Raw genomic sequence first — 21,459 nt, forward strand, 5'->3', positions numbered from 1 at the left:
TTGAAATCTATCCCAAAAAGAAAATCTTACATTGAAGGTATTGATAGTGTGATTCAGAAAAACCTAAGACACGCGCTAGCGTGCTGATAGAAGTGTCATTCTGTGATTAAACCTATAACTGTCACACAGCGCAAAAAAAAAAACAGGTCTCACATCTCTATTCAACCAAATCTGCACAGTTTTAGCTGGTCAAGTTATTTGTAGTGACCGTAAAAGCAGACTTTTTGTTCTGGGTTGAAAAAGCATTCCCAAATTTGCCATTCTCAAAATTACTAGTTTGTGGTATTTGAGGCCTACTTGAAATCTATCCCAAAAAGAAAATCTTACATTGAAGGTATTGATAGTGTCATTCAGAAAAACCTAAGACACACGCTAGTGTGCTGATAGAAGTGTCATTCTGTGATTAAACCTATAACTGTCACACAGCGCAAAAAAAAAACAGGTCTCACATCTCTATTCAACCAAATCTGCACAGTTTTAGCTGGTCAAGTTATTTGTAGTGACCGTAAAAGCAGACTTTTTGTTCTGGGTTGAAAAAGCATTCCCAAATTTGCCATTCTGAAAATAACTAGTTTGTGGTATTTGAGGCCTACTTGAAATCTATCCCAAAAAGAAAATCTTACATTGAAGGTATTGATAGTGTGATTCAGAAAAACCTAAGACACACGCTAGCGTGCTGATAGAAGTGTCATTCTGTGATTAAACCTATAACTGTCGCACAGCGCAAAAAAAAACAGTTCTCACATCTCTATTCAACCAAATCTGCACAGTTTTAGCTGGTCAAGTTATTTGTAGTGACCGTAAAAGCAGACTTTTTGTTCTGGGTTGAAAAAGCATTCCCAAATTTGCCATTCTCAAAATTGTTGTGAACGGGAACAATGAGGAAAACATCTAATAAGGGACGCGGACGTGGACATGGTCGTGGTGGTGTTAGTGTACCCTCTGGTGCTGGGAGAGGACGTGGCCGTTCTGCCACAGCCACACGTCCTAGTGAACCAACTACCTCAGGTCCCAGTAGCCAGCAGAATTTACAGCGATATTTGGTGGGGCCCAATGCCGTTCTAAGGATGGTAAGGCCTGAGCAGGTGCAGGCATTAGTCAATTGGGTGGCCGACAGTGGATCCAGCACGTTCACATTATCTCCCACCCAGTCTTCTGCAGAAAGCGCACAGATGGCGCATGAAAACCAAGCCCATCCGTCTGTCACATCACCCCCATGCATATCAGGGAAACTGTCTGAGCCTCAAGTTATGCAGCAGTCTCTTATGCTGTTTGAAGACTCTGCTGCCAGGGTTTCCCAAGGGCATCCACCTAGCCCTTCCCCAGGGGTGGAAGAGATAGAATGCACTAACGCACAACCACTTATTTTTCCTGATGATGAGGACATGGGAATACCACCTCAGCACGTCTCTGATGATGATGAAACACAGGTGCCAACTGCTGCGTCTTTCTGTAGTGTGCAGACTGAACAGGAGGTCAGGGGTCAAGACTGGGTGGAAGACGATGCAGGGGACGATGAGGTCCTAGACCCCACATGGAATGAAGGTCGTGCCACTGACTTTCACAGTTCGGAGGAAGAGGCAGTGGTGAGACCGAGCCAACAGCGTAGCAAAAGAGGGAGCAGTGGGCAAAATCAGAACACCCGCCGCCAAGAGACTTCACCTGCTACTGACCGCCGCCATCTGGGACCGAGCACCCCAAAGGCAGCTTCAAGGAGTTCTTTGGCATGGCACTTCTTCAAACAATGTGCTGACGACAAGACCCGAGTGGTTTGCACGCTGTGCCATCAGAGCCTGAAGCGAGGCATTAACGTTCTGAACCTTAGCACAACCTGCATGACCAGGCACCTGCATGCAAAGCATGAACTGCAGTGGAGTAAACACCTTAAAAACAAGGAAGTCACTCAGGCTCCCCCTGCTGCCCCTTCTGCTGCTGCCGCCTCGGCCTCTTCTGCTGCTGCCTCGGCCTCTTCTGCTGCTGCTGCCGCCGCCTCGGCCTCTTTCTCTGCCTCTGGAGGAACGTTGGCACCTGCCGCCCAGCAAACATTGGATGTACCACCAACACCACCACCTGCGTCACCAAGCATCTCAACCATGTCACACGGCAGCGTTCAGCTCTCCATCTCACAAACATTTGAGAGAAAGCGTAAATTCCCACCTAGCCACCCTCGATCCCTGGCCCTGATTGCCAGCATTTCTAAACTACTGGCCTATGAAATGCTGTCATTTAGGCTGGTGGACACACACAGCTTCAAACAGCTCATGTCACTTGCTGTCCCACAGTATGTTGTTCCCAGCCGCCACTACTTCTTCAAGAGAGCCGTGCCTTCCCTGCACAACCAAGTGTCCGATAAAATCAAGTGTGGACTGCGCAACGCCATCTGTGGCAAGGTCCACCTAACCACAGATACGTGGACCAGTAAGCACGGCCAGGGACACTATATCTCCCTAACTGCACACTGGGTAAATGTAGTGGCGGCTGGGCCCCAGGCGGAGAGCTGTTTGGCGCACGTCCTTCCGCCGCCAAGGATCGCAGGGCAACATTCTTTGCCTCCTGTCTCCTCCTCCTCCTACTCAGCTTCCTCCTCCTCTTCTTCCACCTGCTCATCCAGTCAGCCACACACCTTCACCACCAACTTCAGCACAGCCCGGGGTAAACGTCAGCAGGCCGTTCTAAAACTCATATGTTTGGGGGACAGGCCCCACACCGCACAGGAGTTGTGGGGGGGTATAGAACAACAGACCGATGAGTGGTTGCTGCCGGTGAGCCTCAAGCCCGGCCTGGTGGTGTGCGATAATGGGCGAAATCTCGTTGCAGCTCTGGGACTAGCCGGTTTGACGCACATCCCTTGCCTGGCGCATGTGCTGAATTTGGTGGTGCAGAAGTTCATTCGCAACTACCCCGACATGTCAGAGCTGCTGCATAAAGTGCGGGCCGTCTGTTCGCGCTTCCGGCGTTCACACCCTGCCGCTGCTCGCCTGTCTGCGCTACAGCGTAACTTCGGCCTTCCCGCTCACCGCCTCATATGCGACTTACCCACCAGGTGGAACTCCACCTTGCATATGCTGGACAGACTGTGCGAGCAGCAGCAGGCCATAGTGGAGTTTCAGCTGCAGCACGCACGGGTCAGTCGCACTGCGGATCAGACACACTTCACCACCAATGACTGGGCCTCCATGCGAGACCTGTGTGCCCTGTTGCGCTGTTTCGAGTACTCCACCAACATGGCCAGTGGCGATGACGCCGTTATCAGCGTTACAATACCACTTCTATGTCTCCTTGAGAAAACACTTAGGGCGATGATGGAAGAGGAGGTGGCCCAGGAGGAAGAGGAGGAAGAGGGGTCATTTTTAGCACTTTCAGGCCAGTCTCTTCAAAGTGACTCAGAGGGAGGTTTTTTGCAATACCAGAGGCCAGGTACAAATGTGGCCAGACAGGGCCCACTACTGGAGGACGAGGAGTACGAGGATGAGGAGGAGGTGGAGGAGGATGAGGATGAAGCATGTTCACAGCGGGGTGGCACCCAAAGCAGCTCGGGCCCATCACTGGTGCGTGGCTGGGGGGAAACACAGGACGATGACGATACGCCTCCCACAGAGGACAGCTTGTCCTTACCTCTGGGCAGCCTGGCACACATGAGCGACTACATGCTGCAGTGCCTGCGCAACGACAGCAGAGTTGCCCACATTTTAACGTGTGCGGACTACTGGGTTGCCACCTTGCTGGATCCCCGGTACAAAGACAATGTGCCCACCTTACTTCCTACACTGGAGCGTGATAGAAAGATGCGCGAGTACAAACGCACGTTGGTAGACGCGCTACTGAGATCATTCCCAAATGTCACAGGGGAACAAGTGGAAGCCCAAGGCGAAGGCAGAGGAGGAGCAAGAGGTCGCCAACGCAGCTGTGTAGTGTACGGGGACTGTAATGCCCGTCACTACAAAAGTGTCACTTGGTGTGCTGTCGTCCCCCCTTATTTATGGGGAAGTTGGTATATGTCATCTTTATAAATTGTCATGTAATGTAATGTTGTGTATTTCCCTGTTACTGTGACACTTGCATGTACAGGCCTGCTAGGGGTGTCATTCCAGCTTCTAGTCACTAGAGGGAGCTAGAGAGCCCTAGTTTATATAAGGCCCAGTCAGGGAAGTGAAGGGAAGTCTAGTCTAAGTGTCTGTTTAAAGCTGCAGCCTGCAGTCTGAAGCTGGAGCTTAGACTATGTCAGAGACAAGTCCAGGCCTGAAGCCTGCGGACCAGGAGAGGGTATTACAGTCCCTGTAACCGGGTTCCGAATCCAAGTAGAAGGTTCCCCTCCTGAATATATATATATGCAGAAGCAGGAAGACCACCGTTCAGAAGTTTCTAGAGCCTGAGGAAGCTGAGAGGGAGACAGAGGCAAAGCGCAGAGAAGCAAGAGGTACTCAAGATAACAGAGGAGGTACTTTATAAAGCTAAAACCAAGGATATACGCCAGAGTTAAGGTATTGGGCCTTGGAGAAGATTTGCTATGTTCCAGGATCAGTCAGAGATAGAGTGCAAGCTCCTGTACTGCAAGTCCTGTGTGTTTAACACTCTGTAGTCACCTTGCTCAATCTTTATTGCCTGCATCAACCGTATTGAAAAATCGACTGTATGCAAAGGAAATGCGCTTCCGTTAATGTCTCTATGAAAACTACTAAAGTTGGAGTTCTGTTTTAACATCACGGTGTTCCTCATTTATTCCTGCTATCCGCAAACAGCGTGCCACCGTTTAATTGGCACTGGCGTCACGAACATTTTATACCATCACCTGCCCTTGCAGAGAGTCAGCCGTCTCAGGTTAGTGTCATTGCACTACTACACCCAGAAACTCTATTACACACAACTTGAGTACGCTGCACCTCTCTTTTGGCGTCACGAACAGGATCCGCACGCTTTATAGTGCAAGAAGCGTGAACTTTGTGCCTTATACAGTTGCCCTGTGACCAAAGTGACAAATTACCTGTTTATTTAAAGTGGACTTTGTGGACTGAAAATCCTACCCAAAGTGTGCCTAAAACCTCCAAAAAGCGCTGTGCAGTGTTGCGCTATCAAGAGGAAGAAAAACGCCACATTGGAGTGTGGTTTTGTGGACTTTTTACGATCTTGCTTGCTGTCAGTGAATAGACAGCGTTTCTTGCTAAAGATGGCCGCTGAGCTTGCTGAATTTACTGCTGCGTCACCTTCGTCCCGAAAAGGCGGGAAAAATTGGCGCCTTTCTGAGGAAATAGCGGGAAGGAGTTCAAGGTCAGGCGCCACTGCTTATCTGGACATTTGCATGTCTGCCAGCATGGACACCGCCTTCCATATACTGGAATACCTGGGGGGCGGCCTCCCAGTGCGAGGGGAGGAGCTGGCTGAGTTAATTGACGCGACCCTATCGCTCTCCAGAGAAGGATCGAGCATGTTGGAAAGTGAACAGAGCGCTGCTGCAACGTCCGCACCTGAGATTGCAAAGATGTCTGATATTGGTGTAGAGCCAGAGGAGGCTCCACCGGCCTACTCTCCGGGACCGGAGAAACCCGCCTGCCGCCCAAGGGAGAAAGAACCAGAGCCCTGCTATGGCTTGCGGAGAGACTTTTTTCAGCCCTCTTTCAAATGGTCCTCACTAATGGCGGAGATCCGGGAGGCCGCTATAAAGCGGAATACCAAGACCAAGATCTACTACGAAGAGTTGACTAAGACTATCCATGAAAGACACACCAACACCCAACCCCGCCTGGAAAGGAGAAAGGGAGTGGTGGTGTCCTTTGACAAAACCCGTGGCTACGGGTTCATCCAAGACTATCTGACTGGCAGAGACCTATATGTGAATAGAAGGTCTGTCAAGAGAGACTACCTCCCTTCCTATCAACACAGCCTCCGCGAGGGAGAGGAAGTGGAGTTCACCCCTGCCGAGAGCCTGAGAGGCCCTTATGCAACTGCCGTGACCCGTCCCAAGCGAGCACCTGAGGACTGGGAGGCAGAAGAAGAAGACTACTCTGGCTGCGAGCGAGAACCGGAACGCTCTCCAGAGCCGGCCCATCACGCCTTCCAGGAGCGGAGCTCCTTCATTGGGCCTAACGTCTTCTGGCAGCCAACCGTGTTGGAGAAATGGGTGAGCCCCTATCCTTCCCCCGAGCTGCCTCGTCGGGAGAAGAGCATACAAGATATGGAAAACTTGCAAGGACTTCATGCTACCTTGGAGAACATCCGGAAGGGTCGGAGACCCGATGCATCACCAGAACCTGCAGAGGCCGAGTCCGTGCCATCGGCGACAGCAGATGACCGCGACTCTGACACAGAGAGCATCGGTGAGCAGATTGTCCGGCTGGAGGAGAAGTTGCGGGAGCTGCGCAAGATCGCGACCGCCAGGATCCAGACGCCGCCAAAGAAGGACGAGGTAAGGGTGCCTGTCACCACCCGTAGACTACCTTCTGCTGCCACCGCTCCGCCAGTGCCCCAAAGAAGACCCCCTGTTGCTGTGAATTGCTGCACAGAGCCCACCGAACCGCTTGAGGCGGCGGTAACCGCTCCAATCCATCCCACCATCATCGTGCCGGGACCGGTACGGTCCACCCAAGGGTTTGCCCCTAGGCCCATGGGGCCAATACCTATTAGGGGCCCCTTTACTCTGCAGCTGCCCCCTAACACCGTTATGTGGGCCCATCCTCCTGTAGAGGACTACTACAGGCCGTACTTGCCAGCAGAGCCAAGTGGTTATGATATGCCACTGTGAATCAGCCTGCTAGGCCTTTGATTTATTTCACCTATGAAAAATGCTGTTAACCCTTTCAGGACAGGAGTCCTATGTTCCCTGGTCCTTTGTTGCGGCTGCCAGTTCATCCACGGCTCAGTGGTAGGTGTTGGCCACTGAAGTAATAAAGCCAACAAAGCCACGTTTGTTTCCAGGACCTCCTGCCTGCTTTTGCTACCCCACGCCAAGTTGTGCCTGTTCCTGAGTTGCACCTTTTACCCTTAACCCCCTTTTCAGGTTGATCAGGGGTATGACAGCACTTGTCTTTGCTGTCAGTTTATTGTGCAACTTGATACTAAGGAAACGTGCCCGGAGACAGACTCAAAAGGACCTGAGCCTCTGAGATTTTTTCTCTTTTAAAAGGAAATGTGCCCAGAGATGGACTCCACCGCATGAGAGCCTCTGTGATTTATAGGAAAATAACCTGGGTACGGACTCATGTTTGTTCTTTGAGCCTCCAAGAACTTTTATACTGTTTTATCTATTGTGCTGTTCTATTATGGACTTATTCATTGTCATGGACTATCCTGGTTATAATGTTACGCTGTGCCAGGTCAGCGCCCCAGTTCCATTCACTATCCTGAGAAGAAGAGAACGACGCCCCTTGTCACCAACTTTCACCTTTGCCAATTGGACCTGATATGAATGTAAATGCAGATGAATTACATGTATGTATGCCTGCATGTCTCTTTTTTCTGTTTCAGGTAGAGATTCCAGTTGGGCGAGCCCTGATGGAGTACGAGGGCGTCCTCAGATTAAAGCAGTGGGGTATGTAGTGTACGGGGACTGTAATGCCCGTCACTACAAAAGTGTCACTTGGTGTGCTGTCGTCCCCCCTTATTTATGGGGAAGTTGGTATATGTCATCTTTATAAATTGTCATGTAATGTAATGTTGTGTATTTCCCTGTTACTGTGACACTTGCATGTACAGGCCTTCTAGGGGTGTCATTCCAGCTTCTAGTCAGTAGAGGGAGCTAGAGAGCCCTAGTTTATATAAGGCCCAGTCAGGGAAGTGAAGGGAAGTCTAGTCTAAGTGTCTGTTTAAAGCTGCAGCCTGCAGTCTGAAGCTGGAGCTTAGACTATGTCAGAGACAAGTCCAGGCCTGAAGCCTGCGGACCAGGAGAGGGTATTACAGTCCCTGTAACCGGGTTCCGAATCCAAGTAGAAGGTTCCCCTCCTGAATATATATATATGCAGAAGCAGGAAGACCACCGTTCAGAAGTTTCTAGAGCCTGAGGAAGCTGAGAGGGAGACAGAGGCAAAGCGCAGAGAAGCAAGAGGTACTCAAGATAACAGAGGAGGTACTTTATAAAGCTAAAACCAAGGATATACGCCAGAGTTAAGGTATTGGGGCTTGGAGAAGATTTGCTATGTTCCAGGATCAGTCAGAGATAGAGTGCAAGCTCCTGTACTGCAAGTCCTGTGTGTTTAACACTCTGTAGTCACCTTGCTCAATCTGTATTGCCTGCATCAACCGTATTGAAAAATCGACTGTATGCAAAGGAACTGCGCTTCCGTTAATGTCTCTATGAAAACTACTAAAGTTGGAGTTCTGTTTTAACATCACGGTGTTCCTCATTTATTCCTGCTATCCGCAAACGGCGTGCCACCGTTTAATTGGCACTGGCGTCACGAACATTTTATACCATCACCTGCCCTTGCAGAGAGTCAGCCGTCTCAGGTTAGTGTCATTGCACTACTACACCCAGAAACTCTATTACACACAACTTGAGTACGCTGCAGCTGTGTCACGGCCAGCTCCTCTGAGGGCAGGGTTAGCATGGCAGAGATGTGGAAAAGTTTTGTCACCACGCCACAGCTAAGTGCACCACCACCTGATACGGAACGTGTTAGCAGGAGGCAACATTTCACTAACATGGTGGAACAGTACCTGTGCACACCCCTCCACGTACTGACTGATGGTTCGGCCCCATTCAACTTCTGGGTCTCCAAATTGTCCACGTGGCCAGAGCTAGCCTTTTATGCCTTGGAGGTGCTGGCCTGCCAGCGTTTTGTCTGAACGTGTATTCAGCACGGCAGGGGGCGTCATTACAGACAAACGCAGCCGCCTGTCTACAGCCAATGTGGACAAGCTGACGTTCATAAAAATGAACCAGGCATGGATCCCACAGGACCTGTCCATCCCTTGTGCAGATTAGATATTAACTACCCCCCCTTAACAATATATTATTCTACTCCAGGGCACTTCCTCATTCAATACTATTTTTAATTTCATTTTACCATTACATTGCAGGGCAACCCAAAGTTGAATGAACCTCTCCTCTGTCTGGGTGCCGGGGCCTAAATGTGTGACAGTGGCCTGTTCCAGTGGTGGGTGACGTGAAGCCTGATTCTCTGCTATGACATGAATACAGATTCTGCGCTGACATAAGGCCAGATTCTCTGTTACGGGACCTCTCTCCTCTGCCTGGGTGCCTGGGCCTAAATATGTGACAGTGGCCTGTTCCAGTGGTGGGTGACGTGAAGCCTGATTCTCTGCTATGACATGAATACAGATTCTGTGTTGACATAAGGCCAGATTCTCTGTTACGGGACCTCTCTCCTCTGACTGGGTGCCTGGGCCTAAATGTGTGACAGTGGCCTGTTCCAGTGGTGGGTGACGTGAAGCCTGATTCTCTGCTATGACATGAAGACAGATTCTGTGCTGACATCAGGCCAGATTCTCTGTTACGGGACCTCTCTCCTCTGCCTGGGTGCCTGAACCTAAATGTGTGACAGTGGCCTGTTCCAGTGGTGGGTGACGTGAAGCCTGATTCTCTGCTATGACATGAATACAGATTCTGCGCTGACATAAGGCCAGATTCTCTGTTACGGGACCGCTCTCCTCTGTCTGGGTGCCGGGGCCTAAATGTGTGACAGTGGCCTGTTCCAGTGGTGGGTGACGTGAAGCCTGATTCTCTGCTATGACATGAAGACAGATTCTGCGCTGACATAAGGCCAGATTCTCTGTTACGGGACCTCTCTCCTCTGCCTGGGTACCTGGGCCTAAATGTGTGACAGTGGCCTGTTCCAGTGGTGGGTGACGTGAAGCCTGATTCTCTGCTATGACATGAATACAGATTCTGCGCTGACATAAGGCCAGATTCTCTGTTACGGGACCTCTCTCCTCTGCCTGGGTGCCTGGGCCTAAATATGTGACAGTGGCCTGTTCCAGTGGTGGGTGACGTGAAGCCTGATTCTCTGCTATGACATGAATACAGATTCTGCGCTGACATAAGGCCAGATTCTCTGTTACGGGACCGCTCTCCTCTGTCTGGGTGCCGGGGCCTAAATGTGTGACAGTGGCCTGTTCCAGTGGTGGGTGACGTGAAGCCTGATTCTCTGCTATGACATGAAGACTGATTCTGCGCTGACATAAGGCCAGATTCTCTGTTACGGGACCTCTCTCCTCTGCCTGGGTGCCTGGGCCTAAATGTGTGACAGTGGCCTGTTCCAGTGGTGGGTGACATAAAGCCTGATTCTCTGCTATGACATGAAGACAGATTCTGTGCTGACATCAAGCCAGATTCTCTGTTACGGGACCTCTCTCCTCTGCCTGGGTGCCTGGGCCTAAATGTGTGACAGTGGCCTGTTCCAGTGGTGGGTGACGTGAAGCCTGATTCTCTGCTATGACATGAATACAGATTCTGCGCTGACATAAGGCCAGATTCTCTGTTACGGGACCGCTCTCCTCTGTCTGGGTGCCGGGGCCTAAATGTGTGACAGTGGCCTGTTCCAGTGGTGGGTGACATGAAGCCTGATTCTTTGCTATGACATGAAGACAGATTCTGCGCTGACATAAGGCCAGATTCTCTGTTACGGGACCACTCTCCTCTGTCTGGGTGCCGGGGCCTAAATGTGTGACAGTGGCCTGTTCCAGTGGTGGGTGACGTGAAGCCTGATTCTCTGCTATGACATGAAGACAGATTCTGTGCTGACATGAAGCCAGATTCTCTGCTATGGCATGAAGAGACTGATTCTGTGCTGACATGAAGACAGATTCTTTGCTATGACATGAAGAGACTGATTCTCTGCTGACGTGAAACCAGATTCTCTGCTATGGGACCTCTGTCCAATTAATTCGACATTTTATTTTAATTCATTTCCCTATCCACATTTGTTTGCAGGGGATTTACCTACATGTTGCTGCCTTTTGCAGCCCTCTAGCTCTTTCCTGGGCTGTTTTACAGCCTTTTTAGTGCCGAAAAGTTCGGGTCCCCATTGACTTCAATGGGGTTCGGGACGAAGTTCGGATCGGGTTCAGATCCCGAACCCGAACATTTCCGGGAAGTTCGGCCGAACTTCTCGAACCCGAACATCCAGGTGCTCGCTCAACTCTAGTCATACTAAGTAGCAGCGATTTCCGGTATTATCCGGAAATATGCAGTTTTGTGTAAGGGTTCCCCCTAGAGGTTGCAAATGCAGTAGGAGATAGATTAAATTAAAGTTTGTGGAAAAGTGTATATGGAAGTGACTGAGAGAAATTGAAGTAAGTTGGAGAAATGAAATGAGCAGCATTTTTTATTACAAGATGGAGGATTTTGAATCATACAGAGAACAAAGAAGTTGCCATGTGGCATCCCTTCCCCCACCAAATCTGCTGTAACATTCCAGAGAGAACTCCCTCCCATCTCACATCCCTCTCCTGTGCTCAGGAATTCAACTACCCTTCATATGGGGGTTGGGGGGGGAGGGGGGTTGGTAATTGGTAATGCATCTGCAGACTGTGAAGATACTAATGTGTGCTATCTATAGATCTCACAGACAGGGCTCCAGTATTGGTTTAGATCCAATGATGTTTGCAAAAATAACCTTTCCAAATTGTATGTTCCGATGGTTTAAAATGTGCCTGCAGTGATTATTCCCATGATGCCAATTGGAAGTGTCCAATCCTATCAATCTAAGGTTGCACCCATTCTATGTCCATTCAGATATGAGTGAAAGTGTAGGGATATCTGCATCAATATATGATGTATGACATCTACCACACCTAGTAGTAACATCAATTTTGCCATGATGAATAGAATTCCCAATTCAGAGAACTTACTTATGCTGCTTTATAGAAAATTAGATAAAATATGGAGAGTTTTCTCATATTATTTATGAGATTTGGAAAATTTAGTCCAATGTAGAGCTGGGGATTTAATGCATAGTGAAGATAATTGAGTCTGGGAGGAAGTGTTTAGGTCATCAGTCAGTCACATTGTCATCAGGACAGAGTGTGGAGAAAGTTTTCACTAGACTCCAGGAAAGTTGGGTGGATTTGTATTTTTGAGCTTACTTTAGCTATGCATGAGAAAATCATTGTGCTGCCTTTGTGGATGGTCTTAAGGATCATCTGGGGCCGTCTAGTGTTGGCTAGGCTTGAGAGAAGTTCATTTTGTCCCTTCATATTGTTAAAGTTAAATTGAACAAAGACCTAAGGCGGGCGTGGCTGCCTATCAGTCCTCCCCACAAGGGGGGAGGAAGACTTTGTATGTACTTGCCCACTTCCTTGCCCGTGGCTGGAGCTACAAATGTTCAGCCCCTTCAAATGAAACACCCATAGGGAATTAACAACCCAGAATCAAATACTGGATCCCTATTATTTATATAATCCTTAGGATCTAATTCCATTGCCATTGCCTCATAGCAAACATGTTCCATGATCTCTCATGGCTAAGGGTAGTATCACATGTGTAGGAGCATCTAGTAATGCAATTCCTACTCCTCTCACCAATTAATCACCGTCTTAAGGGTGTGCAAAATTAGATCCGATTACTCTGCTGCATCTGGAGGGGGGGGGGAGGCTGGGAGTAGTAAATACAAATACTTTTTCCCACCTCTGTAAATAAAAATAAAAAGTGCTTTCTGGGAGTAGTAAATAAAAATATAAAAATTCAAATTTACATGAATGTCTCCAATTAATAACCACATTTTTGAGTTTCTGGTAGATCATTTCAGGTTCCTGGAAGATGGATCATTTCGGACAGGATATGCTGTTCCTACTTAATCTGATGTTGTCAAGAAAGAACCACTCCGTCCAGCAATGGTAGTGCAGGAGACAGAGCTGAAGACACTCGCTGAGGTTGGTAAGATGGCTGAGGGTAAGACTACTAACATCCAGGTATGCCTTCGGTATCACTCATTATTATGGTCTAATCTAGTGAAGCAGAGATTTTGTTTGATCCATGGGTAAGCCCATCAATAATGAATGAGGAGTGTATGAAAGATGTTTGATGCCCTGATGCTGCCTGAGAAGGTAAAGGCTAAACTATTACCTGAAGTCTACGTTAAGTGGAAGTCTGTGTGATACAGGATGGCTTATGGCCAGTGGACTTCCAAAAAGTTTGTCTTTTTCAGATACAGGCTACAGAGGCTGAAAGGAAAAATCAAAGGATAAAGGTAGAAGTTATAATAGGACTCTGGAGAGTTGGTAATAAACTCTTCCTTCAGAGGGCACTCTAACTAAAGAGGATGGATTTAGAACATGGGCAAATCGAGAGAGAGAAGGTGTGATTGGGTTCTGTGGTGGATGGCTCCTGGGTTCAACAATGCTGCCACTAGGTTAGTTGAAGGTGAATGCTGTAATAATGATAGGAGAACTATGGGAGTTCCAGGAAGGCATATGCCAAGGTCATCTTACCCATTTCAGAGACTGCGGATTGACTACATTCAGAACAAAGGTGGAACAGTGTGAATATGTCTGTGTCTATATTGATCTCTTTCCAGGATATTTGGAGATTTGGCCTGTAGCAAAGGCTACAGCTAAACGATACTGACTGAGGTGAGAGTACCTATCCCTGGGGTTTTTCTCCCTCCGATATACATCTAACCGGAAGATAGGCCTAAGTCCTTATAAAGTACTCTTTGGGAATGCTCCTGGATTAGGTGTCTATTTCCCCAATAGTTCCAGATGCAGCATAGTAGTTTTCCAAATTATGTTGTCTGTTGCACAAATTATTGTCTAATGTGTATTTCCAAGTTTTAGTTGTTTCCTAGAATCCAGACTATATAGAAGCGATTCATTCTTTACAAACAGGAGATTGGATAGTGGTGAAACAAGAGACGGGGGGAAAGTCCTAGAGCTACAGTTTGAAGATCTACATCAAGTCCTGATAACCGCCGCCACTGCTGTCGAATTGCAAGGAGAAACTGATCGTATTGCAATCAAGTGCCAGGACTATAAGAGCCATAATGTTGTTTCATGCCTTATTGTTTGTTCCATATTGTACAAAGGGGAAATCACAGTCAAATCAAACTCCAACGGTGTTATATTATCAAGATGAGTCAGGAACAACTAAGTTGACTTTTGCAGTATAGTGGACTGTAAGACAGATGACAGATAGGACACTTGGTTTTGGTCTGAGAAGTACATCTGTGTGACTGGGACTGACCCAGTCTATGGTAATTGTGTTTAGATATGACCATACCAACTGTGGATATTGGAGATTAACAGAATGGAACACTAGTCTGAAGTGTTGGGAATATAAACCAGTGGAAACTACCTCTAGAGTCAGTAAAGCTAAAGGTTTGTCGCAAAGGATGACTGTCCTGAAGGGAACACCACCAAACAGTTGCAAACATGATGAATGTAATCCTCTGTTCCTGTCCATTAGAAATCCTATCCAACAGGATTCGGGGATATATGTGTTAGGAGCATGTGTAAGTGACAAAGATCCCCTAGGCAAATTTAGATTGTTGGTAAGGGAGAAACCTCAAAGTTCAGTTGCATCTGTGGCTCCTACAGTAGGTGAACCCGATTTTGTGTCAATCTCGCTGTATTTCTCGGCGAGATTGAGCACATACGAGCCCCATCGCGGGAGCCAGCGCCGAGCTGGCTTGCCGCGATGGAGAGCAAGCGCGTCATAGAAGCGACGGGAGATCCGACTTGGATTCCCGCCAATTCTACACGTGTGCGGCGTTTGTTATGAATCCTGAAGGGGAAGTCCCCGCCGGATTTTAAATAAAAATCCGGCCTGGGTCCCGCCCTCAGGAGCATACCGGGCCCTTAGGTCTGTTATGGGTTGTAAGGAGAGCCCCCCCTACGCCGAAAAAAACGGCGTAGGGGTCCCCCTACAATCCATACCAGACCCGTATCCAAAGCACGCTACCCGGCCAGCCAGGAAGGGAGTGGGGACGAGCGAGCGCCCCCCCCCCCCTCCTGAGCCGTACCAGGCTGCATGCCCTCAACATGGGGGGTTGGGTGCTCTGGGGCAGGGGGCGCACTGCGGCCCCCCCACCTCAGAGCACCCTGTCCCCATGTTGATGAGGACAGGGCCCCTTCCCGACAACCCTGGCCGTTGGTTGTCGGGGTATGCGGGCGGGAGGCTTATCGGAATCTGGGAGCCCCCTTTAATAAGGGGGCCCCCAGATACCGGCCCCCCACCCTAAGTGAATGAGTATGGGGTACATCGTACCCCTACCCATTCACCTGCAAGAAAAGTGGTAAAAACACAAATAAACCACACAGTGTATTAAAATATTTTATTTTTCTGCTCCGGAGGCCGCCCCCTGTCTTCTTTATTAGCTCTTTTACCAGGGGGGGGCTCTTCTTCTTCCGATATCCCGACGGGTCTTCTCCGCTATCCGGGGGGGTCTTCTCAACTCTCCGGGGTTCTCCTTCTGTCTTCTCCTTCTGTCTTGTTGTCTCCTTCTGTCTTCTGTCTCCGGGGGGGCTCTTCTTCTTCCGATATCCCGACGGGTCTTCTCCGCTATCCGGGGGGGTCTTCTCAACTCTCCGGGGTTCTCCTTCTGTCTTCTCCTTCTGTCTTGTTGTCTCGGCGCACCCCGATTCTTCGTCTTCTCTTCTTGTTTTCGCCTCTCTCTGTTGTTGACTCGGCGCACCCCGGTTCTTCGTCTCGCGAGACGAAGAATCGGGGTGCGCCGAGTCTCGCGAGACGAAGAATCGGGGTGCGCCGAGTCTCGCGAGACGAAGAACCGGGGTGCGCCGAGTCAACAACAGAGAGTGGCGAAAACAAGAAGAGAAGACGAAGAATCGGGGTGCGCCGAGACAACAAGACAGAAGGAGAAGACAGAAGGAGAACCCCGGAGAGTTGAGAAGACCCCCCCGGATAGCGGAGAAGACCCGTCGGGATATCGGAAGAAGAAGAGCCCCCCCGGAGACAGAAGACAGAAGGAGACAACAAGACAGAAGGAGAAGACAGAAGGAGAACCCCGGAGAGTTGAGAAGACCCCCCCGGATAGCGGAGAAGACCCGTCAGGATATCGGAAGAAGAAGAGCCCCCCCCCTGGTAAAAGAGCTAATAAAGAAGACAGGGGGCGGCCTCCGGAGCAGAAAAATAAAATATTTTAATACACTGTGTGGTTTATTTGTGTTTTTACCACTTTTCTTGCAGGTGAATGGGTAGGGGTACGATGTACCCCATACTCATTCACTTAGGGTGGGGGGCCGGTATCTGGGGGCCCCCTTATTAAAGGGGGCTCCCAGATTCCGATAAGCCTCCCGCCCGCATACCCCGACAACCAACGGCCAGGGTTGTCGGGAAGGGGCCCTGTCCTCATCAACATGGGGACAGGGTGCTCTGAGGTGGGGGGGCCGCAGTGCGCCCCCTGCCCCAGAGCACCCAACCCCCCATGTTGAGGGCATGCAGCCTGGTACGGCTCAGGAGGGGGGGGGGCGCTCGCTCGTCCCCACTCCCTTCCTGGCTGGCCGGGTAGCGTGCTTTGGATACGGGTCTGGTATGGATTGTAGGGGGACCCCTACGCCGTTTTTTTCGGCGTAGGGGGGGCTCTCCTTACAACCCATAACAGACCTAAGGGCCCGGTATGCTCCTGAGGGCGGGACCCAGGCCGGATTTTTATTTAAAATCCGGCGGGGACTTCCCCCTCAGGATTCATAACAAACGCCGCACACGTGTAGAATTGGCGGGAATCCAAGTCGGATCTCCCGTCGCTTCTATGACGCGCTTGCTGGGATGTGCTGTCGCTATCCCAGTGAGTGCGAGATCTCGGCACCACATCGCCGAGTATCAGCGCGACGCTGTCGTGCTGAAAACACAATCTCACAAACACCTACTGTACATCCTTACCTACAGTTGGCATTAAATATTTGGCCAATTTAAAAATAATATGACAAACTGGCCTTAGAGACAGAATTTTATATAGGAAAGCCCTTTGGTGTTTTCCCTCTAGGATATTGTTCTTACTTAATTCAGCTGAAGAAGACAAGTAGTGACTCTAACGTTTACTCTGACAGTTGGTTTATCAACCAAAATGATCAAAACGCAGATATCTGGTGATTGTGTGGAGATTTGAAACTCCGACCCAGGATGCAGGTGGAATGAAGTGGTCAATGTACCCTGATTAAGTCCTGATCGGGTACTGATGCCATTTGTTCTATTCTCACCTCCTGAGTGAGATCAAATCAGAAAACAATGTCCGGTCACGACTAAGGAGGTCACTGCCTACATCCTTTGACTCACGTTTATACATGGATGCCATAGGAATCTGTAGAAGAGTTTTTGACTAATTTAAAGCAAAAATTCAGATAGTTGCAGGATTTGAGTCATTATTTCCAATGATTAGTAAAAAATAAAATAAAAAAATTGGATTGGATTAACATCTCTATTGTCATCAACAGAGATTTGTGAATTATATATGTGATGCTGTTAAGGGAATGGTGGAACAACTGAGCTCTTTTCCAGTAATGACTCTACAGAACCGACTGGTCCTTGACAGAAGAAAAAGGAGGGGTCTACAGGAACTGCTGCATCTACATTCAACACTGCCCCGATGGAAGGATCACCAAGGATCTGAAGAAACTGATGGACCTTATCAAATTAACTGATGGGAAAAATTCTGAAATTAATATCATGGCCAGAATAATGTTTTGGGAACTGGTTCAGCGACTACAATGTTATTAGAATTTGGTTTTAACTGGCTGTCATATAGTTCTACATTTTAGGAAAATTTTTTTGAAAATGTATAATACATCCATGCCCACACTATGTATATGTGCTGTGCCCCTGTCAAAGACAAAGATTATTCCATCCTTAAGTAAATAAAACCTTGTTGATGGTTGCGGGGTAAATAGGACAAGGTGAAGGCATACCCGTTGAGGGGACCTGGTGAAGCAATAAGGAAAGTCCAGCTCTTCGCTGTTTAGGGAGTTGGGAGAGTATATCACTTTGCCTGTTCACCTCTGGTCTATTTCCCGCAAAAGGAGGGATTTGTGAGAGATGTGTATCTGGTCTGTAGTACACATTTTGTCCACAAGATGGCCGCAAGTCAGATGTTTTAAACCATGTGTGCATTCTTTTGTTTAAGGTAAATAAGGGAGGGGGAAAATGGGGAATACATTACAGTTTTCAAATCTACCTATGAACTCAGAGTTGAAGTTGTTGAAACCACTCCTATCAGGTTAAGGAGCGAATAGTCTCTTCTTAAGGAACACCCCTTTTGTGATGTCATGTCTGCTATTTAAGTCAATGTACTGTGAATAAAGGCTCTCTTCTACCATGGCTCAGGGAAGATGAGAAGATGCTTTCATGAAACCACCTAGTGTGTCTGGTCTCATTTATAAAGCAGTATGGTGTACACATACTTATTCTTCTAATTGATTTGGCACCACACAAAAAAGAAGGAGAAGCGCATGAAATGCGCTAACAGCCTGAAGTGAATATATATTTGCACAAAATGGCTGCATTTCCAATGGCTGTATTTCAAATCCCTGAATCAAACCCCTCTATGTAGAGGGAGTATCTCACACGGTCTGAACCAGTGTAAACCTGAAGGAAATATATCTTTACACAAAATGGCTGTATTTTTAATGGCTGTATTTCAAATGCCTGATTCAAACCCCTGTAGGTAGAGGGGGTATCTCACAGGGCCTAAATCACTGTAGGCCTGAAGTAAATATATATTTGCACAAAATGGATGTATTTAAAACGGCTGTATTTCAAATGCCTGATTCAAACCCCTGTATGTAAAGGGGGTATCTCACATGGTCTGAACCACTGTAGGCCTGATGTAAATATATCTTTGCCCAAAATGGCTGTATTTTAAATGCCTGATTTAAACCCCTATTTGTAGAGAGGGTATCTCACAGGGCCTGAACCACTGTACACCTGAAGTAAATATTTCTTTGCCCAAAATGGCTGTATTTCAAATGGCTGTATTTCAAATGCCTGATTCAAACCTATGTATGTAGATCGGGTATCTCACAGGGCCGGAACCACTGTAGGCCTGAAGTAAATATATCTTTGCACAAAATGGCTGTATTTCAAATGGCTGTATTTCAAATCCCTGAATCAAACCCCTGTATGTAGAGGGAGTATTTCACACGGTATGAACCACTGTAGGCCTGAAGTAAATATATCTTTGCCCAAAATGGCTGTATTTCAAATGCCTGATTTAATCCCCTGTATGTAGAGGTGGTATCTCACAGGGCCTGAACCAGTGTAGGCCTGAAATAAATATATCTTTGCACAAAATGGCTGTATTTCAAATTACTGTATTTCAAATGCCTGATTCAAACCCCTGTATGTAGAGGGTCATCTCATTGGGCCCAAACCACTGTAGGCCTGAAGTAAATATATCTTTGCCCAAAATGGCTGTATTTCAAATAGCTGTATTTCAAATGCCTGATTTAATCCCCTGTATGTAGAGGTGATATCTCACAGGGCCTGAACCAGTGTAGGCGTGAAGTAAATACAGGGTGGGCCATTTATATGGATACACCTTAATAAAATGGGAATGGTTGGTGATATTAACTTCCTGTTTGTGCACATTAGTATATGTGAGGGGGGAAACTTTTCAAGATGGGTGGTGACCATGGCGGCCATTTTGAAGTCGGCCATTTTGAATCCAACTTTTGTTTTTTTAATAGGAAGAGGGTCATGTGACACATCAAACTTATTGGGAATTTCACAAGAAAAACAATGGTGTGCTTGGTTTTAATGTAACTTTATTCTTTTATGAGTTATTTACAAGTTTCTCTTTGTTTACAACTATTGACATGTTGCCGAGGTTAACACGTGAGGAGCGGATAGAAATTGTGTTGATGTCTGGTAAACGCAGTAACCTGGTCATTGCAGCAGATTTCAATGCAAGACACCCTACGAGACCACCCATCTCCCATGCTACAGTTAGCAAACTGCTTGCTAAGTTTCGTGAAACTGGTTCAGTGTTGGATTTGCCAAAATGTGGACGCATGAAATCTGTCTCTAATGAAGAAACATCAGTGGCTGTCCTAGCTTCATTCAGCAAGAGCCCACAGCGTAGCACTCGCCGCATGTCACTGGAGAGTGGCATTAGTCGAACATCCCTTCGGCGGATATTAGCTACTCGCAAATGGCACCCTTACAAACTCCAGCTACTGCAGCATCTCAACGAGGATGACCCAGATCGGCGCACTGAATTTGCAGAATGGGCAAAACAAAAATTGGAACAGGACCCTCAGTTTACACAGACGATTTTATTCAGTGATGAGGCAAACTTTTATGTGAATGGTGAAGTTAACAAACAAAACCACCGCTATTGGTCTGACACTAACCCACATTGGATAGATCCCTCCAAGACTGTTGGAACAAAAAAAATGATGGTATGGTGTGGTATATGGGATACAAAGATAGTGGGGCCATTCTTCATCAATGGAAACCTCAAGGCCACTGGATATGCGAAATTGCTACATGATGATGTCTTTCCCTCTTTATGCACTGAAGCTGGCATGTTCCCTGAGTTTTTCCAGCAAGATGGTGCACCACCACATTATAGGTGTCTGGTCCGAGCATTGCTAGATGAACAGTTTCCTGGAAAGTGGATTGGTCGTCGTGGGCCAGTTGAATGGCCCCCAAGGTCTCCCGATCTGACCCCCTTAGACTTTTATCTTTGGGGTCATCTGAAGGCAATTGTCTATGCTGTGAAGATACGAGATGTGCAGCACCTAAAACTACAGATACTGGAAGCCTGTGCTAGCATTTCTCCTGCGGTGTTGCTATCAGTGTGTGAAGAGTGGGAGAAGAGGGTTGCATTGACAATCCAACACAATGGGCAGCCCATTGAACACATTTTCTAAGTGGTCAGAAACTTGTAAATAACTCATGAAAGAATAAAGTTACGTTAAAACCAAGCACGCCGTTGTTTTTCTTATGAAATTCCCAATAAGTTTGATGTGTCACATGACCCTCTTCCTATTGAAAAAACAAAAGTTAGATTCAAAATGGCCGACTTCAAAATGGCCGCCATGGTCACCATCCATCTTGAAAAGTTTCCCCCCTCACAAATACTAATGTGCCACAAACAGGAAGTTAATATCACCAACCATTCCCATTTTATTAAGGTGTATCCATATAAATGGCCCACCCTGTATTTCTTTGCACAAAATGGCTGTATTTCAAATGCCTGATTCCAACCCCTGTATATAGAGGGGGTATCTCACAGGGCCTGAACCACTGTAGGCCTGAAGTAAATATATCTTTGCACAAAATGGCTGTATTTCAAATGGCTGTATTTCAAATCTCTGAATCAAACCCCTGTATGTAGAGGGAGTATCTCACACGGTCTGAACCACTGTTGGCCTGAATTCAATATTTCTTTGACCAAAATGGCTGTATTTCAAATGGCTGTATTTCTAGTGCCTGATTCAAACCCCTCTATGTAGAGGAGTATCTCACACGGCCTGAACCAATGTAGGCCTGAATTCAATATTGGTGCACCAAATGGCTGTATTTAAAATCTCTGAATGTAACTCAAATGTATTAAG

The 21,459-nt window shown here is 47.7% G+C and overlaps 1 long non-coding RNA gene across 1 annotated transcript; it reads right to left on the reverse strand.

Annotated features, from left to right (window-relative positions):
• Positions 1-2,586: 2,586 nt before the first annotated feature.
• On the reverse strand, positions 2,587-20,512 carry LOC121002755. The gene is made up of 4 exons (XR_005779322.1): positions 20,387-20,512; positions 18,295-18,299; positions 13,180-13,184; positions 2,587-2,599 (listed from the first exon to the last, which is right to left on the reverse strand). It is a non-coding gene; the product is annotated as an uncharacterized LOC121002755 (long non-coding RNA).
• Positions 20,513-21,459: the final 947 nt, after the last annotated feature.

This window comes from Bufo bufo, chromosome 5 (genome assembly GCF_905171765.1).
Source record: "Bufo bufo chromosome 5, aBufBuf1.1, whole genome shotgun sequence".
Taxonomy (NCBI): domain Eukaryota; kingdom Metazoa; phylum Chordata; class Amphibia; order Anura; family Bufonidae; genus Bufo; species Bufo bufo.